The sequence below is a fragment of the Stegostoma tigrinum genome, chromosome 17 (genome assembly GCF_030684315.1).
Source record: "Stegostoma tigrinum isolate sSteTig4 chromosome 17, sSteTig4.hap1, whole genome shotgun sequence".
Taxonomy (NCBI): Eukaryota; Metazoa; Chordata; class Chondrichthyes; order Orectolobiformes; family Stegostomatidae; genus Stegostoma; species Stegostoma tigrinum.
The window spans coordinates 19,124,600-19,135,958 of NC_081370.1; positions in this window are offsets into that span (position 1 = coordinate 19,124,600).

Sequence of the window (11,359 nt, forward strand, 5' to 3'; positions counted from 1 at the left end):
GTTACGTGGAACAGTCCATCTTCCGCACCTACACAGGCCCCAAACCCCACCTCTTCCTCCGGTACATTGATGACTGTATCGGCGCCGCCTCTTGCTCCCCAGAGGAGCTCGAACAGTTCATCCACTTCACCAACACCTTCCACCCCAACCTTCAGTTCACCTGGGCCATCTCCAGCACATCCCTCACCTTCCTGGACCTCTCAGTCTCCATCTCAGGCAACCAGCTTGTAACTGATGTCCATTTCAAGCCCACCGACTCCCACAGCTACCTAGAATACACCTCCTCCCACCCACCCTCCTGCAAAAATTCCATCCCCTATTCCCAATTCCTCCGCCTCCGCTGCATCTGCTCCCACGATAAGACATTCCACTCCCGCACATCCCAGATGTCCAAGTTCTTTAAGGACCGCAACTTTCCCCCCACGGTGATTGAGAACGCCCTTGACCGCGTCTCCCGCATTTCCCGCGACACATCCCTCACACCCCGCCCCCGCCACAACCGCCCAAAGAGGATCCCCCTCGTTCTCACACACCACCCTACCAACCTCCGGATACAACGCATTATCCTCCGACACTTCCGCCATTTACAATCCGACCCCACCACCCAAGACATTTTTCCATCCCCTCCCCTGTCTGCTTTCCGGAGAGACCACTCTCTCCGTGACTCCCTTGTTCGCTCCACACTGCCCTCCAACCCCACCACACCCGGCACCTTCCCCTGCAACCGCAGGAAATGCTACACTTGTCCCCACACCTCCTCCCTCACCCCCATCCCAGGCCCCAAGATGACATTCCACATTAAGCAGAGGTTCACCTGCACATCTGCCAATGTGGTATACTGCATCTACTGTACCCGGTGCAGCTTCCTCTACATTGGGGAAACCAAGCGGAGGCTTGGGGACCGCTTTGCAGAACACCTCCGCTCAGTTCGCAACAAACAACTGCACCTCCCAGTCGCAAACCATTTCCACTCCCCCTCCCATTCTCTTGATGACATGTCCATCATGGGCCTCCTGCACTGCCACAATGATGCCACCCGAAGGTTGCAGGAACAGCAACTCATATTCCGCCTGGGAACCCTGCAGCCATATGGTATCAATGTGGACTTCACCAGTTTCAAAATCTCCCCTTTCCCCACTGCATCCCTAAACCAGCCCAGTTCATCCCCTCCCCCCACTGCACCACACAACCAGCCCAGCTCTTCCCCCCCACCCACTGCATCCCAAAACCAGTCCAACCTGTCTCTGCCTCCCTAACCGGTTCTTCCTCTCACCCATCCCTTCCTCCCACCCCAAGCCGCACCCCCAGCTACCTACTAACCTCATCCCACCTCCTTGACCTGTCCGTCTTCCCTGGACTGACCTATCCCCTCCCTACCTCCCCACCTACACCCTCTCCACCTATCTTCTTTACTCTCCATCTTCGGTCCGCCTCCCCCTCTCTCCCTATTTATTCCAGTTCCCTCCCCCCATCCCCCTCTCTGATGAAGGGTCTAGGCCCGAAACGTCAGCTTTTGTGCTCCTGAGATGCTGCTTGGCCTGCTGTGTTCATCCAGCCTCACATTTTATTATCTATTATCTTTAATGCTTGCATTGACAATTCTGCTGTATCAAGTTGTTAATCAAATGTTCTACTGTCTCAACAACATTAGTTTAAAAACTCCTGAATTAACTCAAATCTGTTGTATTGCTGCTTCCTTTTCTCAGCATTAACTTCTTTTCACAAACATTGCTGAGTTTTACCTCATAATCTGTCTGCAGCGATGCAGACATATTTTCCAGGCCTGTCAATCTTGATATTCACAGATTTCGCAATGAGATTTTCAATACCTGTTAAGACCTGGGGCTACCATAATACTTCCTGAGCCCAGGCAATGCTTTACTGTACCCAGCCTATTCTTAATCATGCATCTTCCCAAAAGAAAGGGATAGCTAATCATCTGTCACACACAAGTGAATAATCCACAACTGTGAAATGCTCAAAGTTCTCGGCTAAGTTGCTGGACATTGGTCTGGCCATCCATCAACACAATACTGGTGAATAGTAGCACAGTCACTCCTTTAATCATGTCAAATTTAATTGAATATTTCTTGACTGGCTTGCCAATATTTCTTCTTGGTCCATTGAAACATTTATTCAACACAATAATATATAATCTCAGCAGATTCGTTCTTTTTAGGTTCTGCCATGAGTTATGGCAGCCCTATGAAATCAGTGCCAATGATAAAAGTAGTGTAAATAACAATCAAAATAGTATCAGAGATAATGGGAACTGCAGATGCTGGAGAATCCAAGACAACAAAATGTGAGGCTCAAAATAGTATCTGCCCAGTTCTTACAGGGTTTTCTCACTTCCATCACACTCCTGACTTGTGCCTTGTAGATGGGGACAGGCTTTTGAGTGTTGGGAAGTGAGTTACTCACCATAGTATTTCTAGCCTCTGACCTGCTCGTGCAGCCACTGTGTTTATGTGGCGAGTCCAGTCAAGTTCCTCGTCAATGTTGATAGTGGGGGATTCAGTGATGGTAACACCATTGAATGTCAAGGGACAGTGGTTAGATTATCTCTTACTGGTAATAGTCATTGCCTGACATTTGTGTGGAGCGAATGTTACTTGCCACTTGTCAGCCCATGCCTGGATATTGTCTAGACGTGGTTGCATTTAAAAATGGACTGCTTCAGTATCAAAGGAGTCATAAATGGTACTGAACATTGTGCAATAATTGGCAAACATCCCCACTTTAACCTTACAATGGAGGGAAGGTCATGGATGAAGCAGCTAAAGATGGTTGGGCTGTGGACACTACCCTGAGTAACTCCTGCAGAGGTGTCCTGGAGCTGAGATGACTGACCTGCAACAACCACAACCATCTTCCATATGTTGGGCATGACTCTAACCAGGGAAGAGTTTGCCCTGATATCCATTGATGCCAGTTTTGCTATGGCATCTTAAAGCCACAATTGGTTGAATGCGACTATCACTCTTACTTCACTTGTGTAATTCACCTCTTTTGTCCATGTATGAACCAAGGCTTTAATGATCTGAGTAGCTCTGGCAGAACCCAAAATGGATATCACTGAGCAGGTTATTGCTGACCACATGCTGCTTGAGAGCACAATTGATGATACCTTCTACCACTTTACCAATGATGGAAAGTAGATGGATAATTGGGTGCAAATGGCTGGGTTGGATTTGTCCTGCTTTTTTGTGTACAGGACACATCTGGGCCATTTTTCACATTATCGGGAAGTATTGTAATTTTTTATGCAGAGGAATGAACTTCCTGATGAAGTAGTAGATGTTTAAAAGACATTTGGATATGTACGTAAATAGGAAAGTTTTGAATGGATATGCAACAGGAGCAGGCAGGTGGGACTAGTTTAGTTTGGGAATTATATTCAGCATGAGCTGGTTTGACTGAAGGGTCTGCTTCCAATGCTGTATGAGTCTATGACTCTATGCACCGGAAAAGGTTGGCTAGGGAATGCAGGTTCTAGAATAGAAGTCTTCAGTACTATTGCATGGATTTTTGTCAGGACCCATAGTCTTTGCAGTATCCAGTGCCTCCAACTGTTTCTCCACATCAAATAGAGTGAACAAAATTGCCTAAAGACTTCCATCTGTGATGCTGGGAGTCACTGGAGGAGGCCGGAATGGATCATCCACTCTGCCCTTCTGGCTGAAGATTGCTGTGAATGCTTCAGCCTTATCTTTTGCACTGATGTGTTGGCCTCTTCCATCATGAAGGATGGGGTTATTTATGGAGCTTCCTCCTCTAGTGAGTTGTTTAATTGTACACCGCCATTCACAGTTGAATGTGGCAGGACTACAGAACTTAAGTTTGATATGTCAGTTGTGGGATCGCTTAGCTCTGCCTATCACTTGCTGCTTATGCTGTTTGGCATGCAATTAGTTCTGTCAGGTACTTTCATCGTGTTGACACCTCATTTGGAGGTATGCCTGGTGCTGATTGTGGCATGCGCTCCTGCACTCTCCATTGAATAAGTATTGATCCCCTGGCTTGATGGTAATGGTTGAGTGGGGAATATGTCAGGCCATGAGGGTAGAGATTATGCTGGAGTACAATTCTGCTGCTATTGATGATCCATAGTGCCTCAGGGCTGCCCAGTCTTGAATTGTTACACTTTTTTGAAACCTGTCCCATTTCGCACTGTGATAACACCATATAACACAATGGAGGATATTCTCAATGTGAAGGCAAAATTACAGACCAATCAAATATCCAAAGGAATGGTTACCTAAGGCCTTTGGTTCTTAATCCACAAACAACTAGGAGTGAATAAGGAAACATAAGAATGACTGTAATTTGCATATTTAATAACATGTAAACTGATAATTGTATGGTTTACAGGAGAGTCTTAAATAACAAGTCCAAGCTATTTGTTCTCAAAATGGATACCAGCTTATCTGCCAGTTCTGGATCCTTTCTACTTTCACTTTGTAATGGAGTTCAGGTAAAAAGTTGGTGTTGCCAAGGGAGTATGATATATTCACATAAAATCCAGAAATACTTAGTGTTGTCTCATAAAATGAGATTTATACTTACTGATTGCTCTGGTAATTCCATACTGTTTTTGTAGGAAGTATTCACTCCAGTACAGCAGTCTAATTCAAAATATTAAAAAAAAAGTCAACACTGGAAATGCAGAAAACAAAAATGAATCAATACGTAAGTACAAGTCAACCATGATAAACAAACACCCAGTTCCCCAGCTCAAACTTATCTCCAAGTGCGGAGGTGTGTTTTGTTGTACAAATGGTCACAATTCTTTTTGGGAGGACATCTGATTATCCTCCATCTTTCTGTCTCTGTACTATATTCTTCAGCCTTTATTGTAGGTCAGGAATGCCTTCCTGTTCAAAACAGACAACCACTCCTGCTGACGTTCAGATCCCCATTTTAGATGGAGAATGAAAATAGGAATTTCTTCTCTCACGCGCAATTTCCCCTAGCTGGTATTGCATTTCTGAAGCCCATTATAACGATGTCAGTTTCAAGAGTTTGTGAAGAAAATGGAAAGCCTGTGCTAAAATATAGAAAGCCAAATGTAAAATGTTCCCAGTCAAAGATCACCATTATGCATTATAATGTATTGTGGATGTGTTTTATTGCAGCAATTCATCAAAGAGATTTGTCCTTTAAAGTTACATTGTATATTGTTCACATGCATTATATTGAATTTTTAAAGCAGGAAGCACTGTCATGTAGCAAAAAAATGTTATAAAATGTCCTGTCAACCATTTTGTCATCTGTTTCACTGTGATTTAAATGACATTATGCCAGTCTAATGAACAACCACAGTCTCTTCTTTTGGTGCCATATTGCTTCTTTGTTAATGCCCATGAGGCTCAGAATAGCTGCACTTGAAATGAGCTGCATTGATTCCAGTACACTGTCATGGACATAGTGAGAGGTGATACGTGTCCAATTTGTTCAGCCTACTTATGCTGGTCATTTGCTAATAATTTACAGTTACATAGTCCCAATAAAGCCTTAAAAACTCTGAACCAATATGCTTCTCAGAGAAGGAAGAAGCCATTGCTACCACTCCAGATGTTGTGCATCATATCTTGATTGTATGATGTCCAAAATTGCTATCACCACTAGGTTCCACATATTATGCATCTGTCTGTCGTGGTGTTACAGGTGTGAGTTGTGGACTCCACGGACAAATTTCAGGCAAACAATTGAAAACCCCCAACATATCTGACTAATGAACTTAGGTTAAAAGAAAATACCCACCAGGTCTCTATACCAAACAAGAAGACAACTGTTTGTTAAAAAATATTGTTTTTAATCAATGGCATAAAGGAAATATGATTTACTAACTTATGGCTCTATAGCTTAAATTCTACTGCTTCTTAATTTTTCTCTCTCTCATGTAGACAGACACACACAGACAGACAAGATAAGGATATTAAGGGTGAAAAAGGTAAAAAGAAATCAGAAAACACAGTTCGATAGCACTAATCTGGATGCTAGGAGGTGATTAGTTGTTTTCTTTCTTTCCGATTCCTTTCATTTCTTTGTGGATGCAATAAGTTTGTTTATACACTGTTGTCATCCTCTTTTTACTGGATGTGAATTTGCTCCTTTCAGACTCTCTGAATTTGATTTTCTCTTTTTCATTTCAACAAGGGAATTTGTGGAGAAAGGTAAGTAGAAGTCAGTTAGCTATGACTTGGAGACATTCTGGTACCTCGCCACAGGATAGAGAGAGAGAGAGAGAGAGATGCAAAGAGATTTTTGACTCTTTCACTGTGTAACCTTTGGTGTTTTCATTTCTGCTGCACTGGGCCCACACAAGCCAGGATTATTGGATCAGGAACCAATGAAAATCTTGTTGTCAAGCTTTTTTCTGGCTGGGTTTGCTCTCACCGTTCCAGGTAAACGTGTCAATGTATTTAATGCTGAGTGTGCTTTAGCTAAAATGATTTTAAAAACTGCAGCCATTTCATTGCACAGTTTCCTTGGTTTAAAGCAGTAGTTTCCATTTCTAGTCCACAGTCCAAAATAAAGGAAATAAAAATGTGATCTTTAAAAAATCAAAAGATATTACTGTGCAATAACAGGAGTCTTCCAAGTAACCAAATACCTAAAGACATTTATTGAAAATTAATTCATTTACATATTCCATTCCATTACTAATCTATTTCAATTAATTGAATTAATTTATGCACATATTCTATTCTATTGCTAATCAGACTGAATTGCTACCCTTTCCCCAGATTTCTACTTCTCCCAGGGGCTCTCTGATACCTGTACCTAAGAGCTGCTGAGTTTGCCTGAGACAACCAGATATCTACTGAATTCCCTTACTCAGATACAGGAAATGCATCGCATCTTCACTTTTCAGACGAATATTTCAGAAATGTGATGGGTGAGATGATATTGGCAATGTTTCTACCCAGGTCTCTCTTTCATTTCCTCTTGCTGAGTGATTTACTGTGCTTCGGATCATTTTAACTGCTGCAACCTTTTGAACTGCTGCGGCTGGCCCAAGTTCCTCTCTTGCAGTGTTGGAGGTTGGTCGCTGGAAGTTTGTTCTGTGTGTTAAGTACCCCCAAGGAAAATGTACTATGGCTTTAGCAGTATATCTTTGGGCAAATGGATGACATACCCTGCTATCCTACTGACAAATTAAGAAAGTCTAGCCCTGCATTTTAGATGTTATAATAGGGCTCACTGGTAATGTTTATAAGGATGTTCAGCAAGTTTCTCAATGTGATATTTGTATTGGTCCCCTACAAACATTGGAAACCAAGGTCTAAGCACAGATTGACTTATTTATAGGTGTAAGTATATCATAACAATGCTGCGGAGGCTGAGGAGTGGTGAATCAGCAGTGTTGTCATGTAGTGAATAAAGTAATGATTTAGAATCCATCTTCAGATTATTTTAGGATGATTTAATGAAACAAGGAGATTCAAATGCAGTAATTTAGCATTTACGCCATGGATAAATTACAGTGTATTGTCTTGTAAATGTTGAGAAATTGATGAGATGGGAATAACTTTGGCGCTGTTGTTTATGGTATTTTGCAAGCAATTTCTTTGGTGTTTCTTACAAACATTCTTATCCTATCCTCATAATTCATTAAGTGTTTATCTGGAAACTACAGAACATATTATTTATTCAATTCACAAGTTGAAATTTACCAATCACCTTTAATCTTTACATTGATTTATTTATTAGATTGCCTCATAAGATTTCTGTCAAAAACATAACTTAATTGCAATATGAAAACTTCTGTTAGAAAATGGCCAAAATTACTCTAATGTGGATGATATTGAAAAATTTACAGCCGTTTGTTTACTTTGACTGGTATCCTTCTTATATTCTTGTTTCTTCCATTAAAATGGTGAAATCAGCATCATCAAAGAGGTTGGAGATGGAATGTCACTAATATTATACTGTCAGAAGAACGGCAACAGGCAACATTTAGAACAAATTAAGAAAATACTACTGTGAGCCATGGTTCCAGTTTGAATCTTCGTTTGTGGTTGCATTGGAGGCCTTGTACACAGTTGGTAATCTATTCTGTATCTTGTAAAGGTGCTTTAAAGTTTAAACAACTTACAGTTTTGATTGTGGGAAGTCAAACCCATCTTTATGACTTATGATGACTTTACTTTTTTTAGAATAATTTAACTCCCAGCAAATATCTCTATTCTGAGATGGGACCAGCTAACTTATCTGTTCAATAACATTGGTTTATTAATTTGGTTAATGCTGGCAATATGAGCGCCCAAAAACCAGTAATTATATGTATTCACTAGGGAAATTCAGAGTTGTTTTAGGTGCAGTATCTTATTTAACAATTTTGAGAACATGGGTATTGCTAGGAAGGACAACATCTAGCCAAGAAAGAATCAAGAGTGGATTCTTGTTTTTCTCTCCATGGATGCTGACTGACCTGCTGAGCTTCTCTAATACTTTGTATTTATTCCATAGGTTCTGCAATGCATTGTGTTTTTTCAGACCAATTGCTCATTTATAATTATCCATGAAAATGTGGTATTGAGCCACTACTCACAGTGCTGTCAGGGATCCAGTTCCAGGAGTTTGAATGTAATGACAGAATGGTGAAATATTTCTACATTAGGATGTGATTAAAATGGGAACTCACAGGTGGCAGTTTCTCATGGGGCTGCTGATCTTGTCTTTCTCGATGGTCAAAACAACTTGGAAGTTTTATTTACATTGCTTCCCATTCTTTGTCCTACTGGGACCCCACTTCATGGCTTGTAGATTTTCATAACGCTTCAGTGAGAACTTGGAAAGTACAGTTTGAGAAGTAGGGGCCTCTTAGAGCAGAAGTAAAGTTGTTATAACTTGATCAGAGTGCCAAAGCACGCATTGCTGTCTCAAGAGCATGCAAGACCAAAATTTCAACTTATAAACCTACTTAAGGTCTGACTCCTACACTGGGATGCCCTGCGTTTTCATGTTAAATGTGCCAGAATTAGGATGTGACAGAATTACAGCTTGGAAGGCACTGTCAAAAGAGCCTTGGTATGTTGCTTTGGTCAATCTTACATTTACAACATACTGCTACAAATATATACTGATGTTTGAAGGAGTGAATGTTTTAAACGGTACCAATTATCCAGACCGCCTTATCCTGGATGATATTTTAGACAGCTACTGGAGCTATATTCATTCAGACAAATGAGGAATATTCCATCACATTCCTAAATGATGGCATAGGAATTGTGGAATTAGGAGATGAGCTACTTTTAGCATGGTCTCTGACCTGCTGTTATAGTCAAAGTGGGTAGAACTTTCCCTTCCTTGGAGATGGCAGTGATAGGTGGTAAGAAAGTGAAATAATGTGGAGAATTGCCCCGGAAAGATTTTTGCCTTTGGGGATTTTCTCAACCAGCCAACCATTAAACCAATTAGGTCAACTGACAGTGGCTTAAGTGCCTGAACTCACCACATTCCTTATTACTTGCCTTCCTGGCAGACAACGGAGGTGGCTGGTTTCCTATTATACACCCCAGGCAGCTAGTTTTCCAAATCTAGGAGGTGAACTTCCAATTGTCCCAATTGCCGCTGACTACCCCCTCAACTCCTTTCCCCATGGCCCTCACCATGTAAGAAGAAATGAAAAAATACTTACTTCTTGCCATTGGATCTCCTCTTTTGACAGTGTTCAGTGTTACTTGCCACTCAGCAACTGAAGCCTAAAAATTGTTCAGGTCTTGCTATGCGTTGTCACAGACTCTTTTACCATTTGAGGAAGTAAGAATGGTACTGAACATTGTGTAATTATCAACAAAGATTTCCAATTCTGAACTGATGCTGGAGGGAAGATTATTGTTGAAGTAGCTGAAAATGGAGCTTGTACATGGTGCTGAAGAACTCAAGAAAGGATATTATGGGCTGGATGATTGGCCTCCATCAGCAACACCTTTGTGCTAGGAATGTCTCCAGCCTGTGAAGGTTTTCCCCAGTTTTCATTAATTTCAATTTTACTCGGGCTCCTTGATATCATACAAGATCAAATGCTGCTTTCGTCTCGAGGCTTGGCTTGCCCTTTCTCTGAAATTCAGCTCCTTTGTCCACTTTTGAATGAAGATTATACTGAAGTCTGGACCCAAGTGGTTCTAGCAGAACCAAAATTGATCATTTCAGAGTGGGTCATTATAGAACATAGAACAGTACAACACAGTACAGGCCCTTTGGCTCACAATGTTGTGCCGAACTTTTACCCGAAACCTAAAGTCTATCTAACCTCCACAGCTACATTATACTATCATCCATATGCCTATCTAATAGCTGCTTAAATGCCCCTAATGAGGCCAACTCCACTACCCTCTCCGGCAAAGCACTCCACACCCCTACCACTCTCTGAGTAAAGAACCTACCTCTGACTTCTCCCCGATATCTACCTCCTTTCACTTTAAAACTATGTTGCCTCATAAATGCTACCTCCACCCTAGGAAAAAGTCTCTGGCTGTCTACTCTATCTATACCTCTGATCATTTTGTACACCTCTATCAAGTCACCTCTCATTCTTTGTCATTCTAAAGAGAAAAGCCCTAGATCTCTCAACCTTTCCTTGTAAGAGCTTTCCTCCATTCCAGGTAACATCCTGGTAAATCTCCTCCAGGAATCCTGCTTAATGACACGGTTGTTGAAACTTTCCATCACCTTGCTACTAATTGTAAATGAATTAATGGGCAATAATTATCGCAATTATGTCTTTTTTTGTGGAATGAGTGTACCTGTGCATCTTCTTATTTTATTGGGTAGATGCCAGTGTTGTAAGTGTACTGGAACAGGTTGGCTAGGGATAGTGGCTAGTCCTGGAAACCTGGTCGTCAGCACTATAGCTAAAGGCTGTTGTCAGATCCCACAGCCTTTATATATCTGATGCATCCAGCTATTTCTTGATTTTGAAGTGAAACGAATTAGATTGGCTGAAGACTGGCATCTGTGATGTTGGGGACCTCCAGAAGAGGCCAAGGTGAATTGTCAATTCATCACTTGTGTTTGAACACGGTTGCAAACTCTTTGAAACTGCCTACTCTGAAGTGTTGAGCATATTCTATGGTTAAATATTTTCAAGACTGAAATAAAAGGTTTTGATCTCGCAGGGAATCAAGGAATGTTGGATGGAAAAGTGAAATTGAGATAGAAGATCTGCTATGATCATATTGAGTAATGGTGGGTTGGCTTTATTCTTATTGGAATAGGACCTTGCTTGGTAGGGGAAGTAACCAAACAAATTGCTGTGAATCTTCACTGATTTACATTGACCTATTTGCACTGTTTCATTTTAGTGCCAGTGAGGTAATGGGGCCTATATTCTTGACTTATTTTGTTT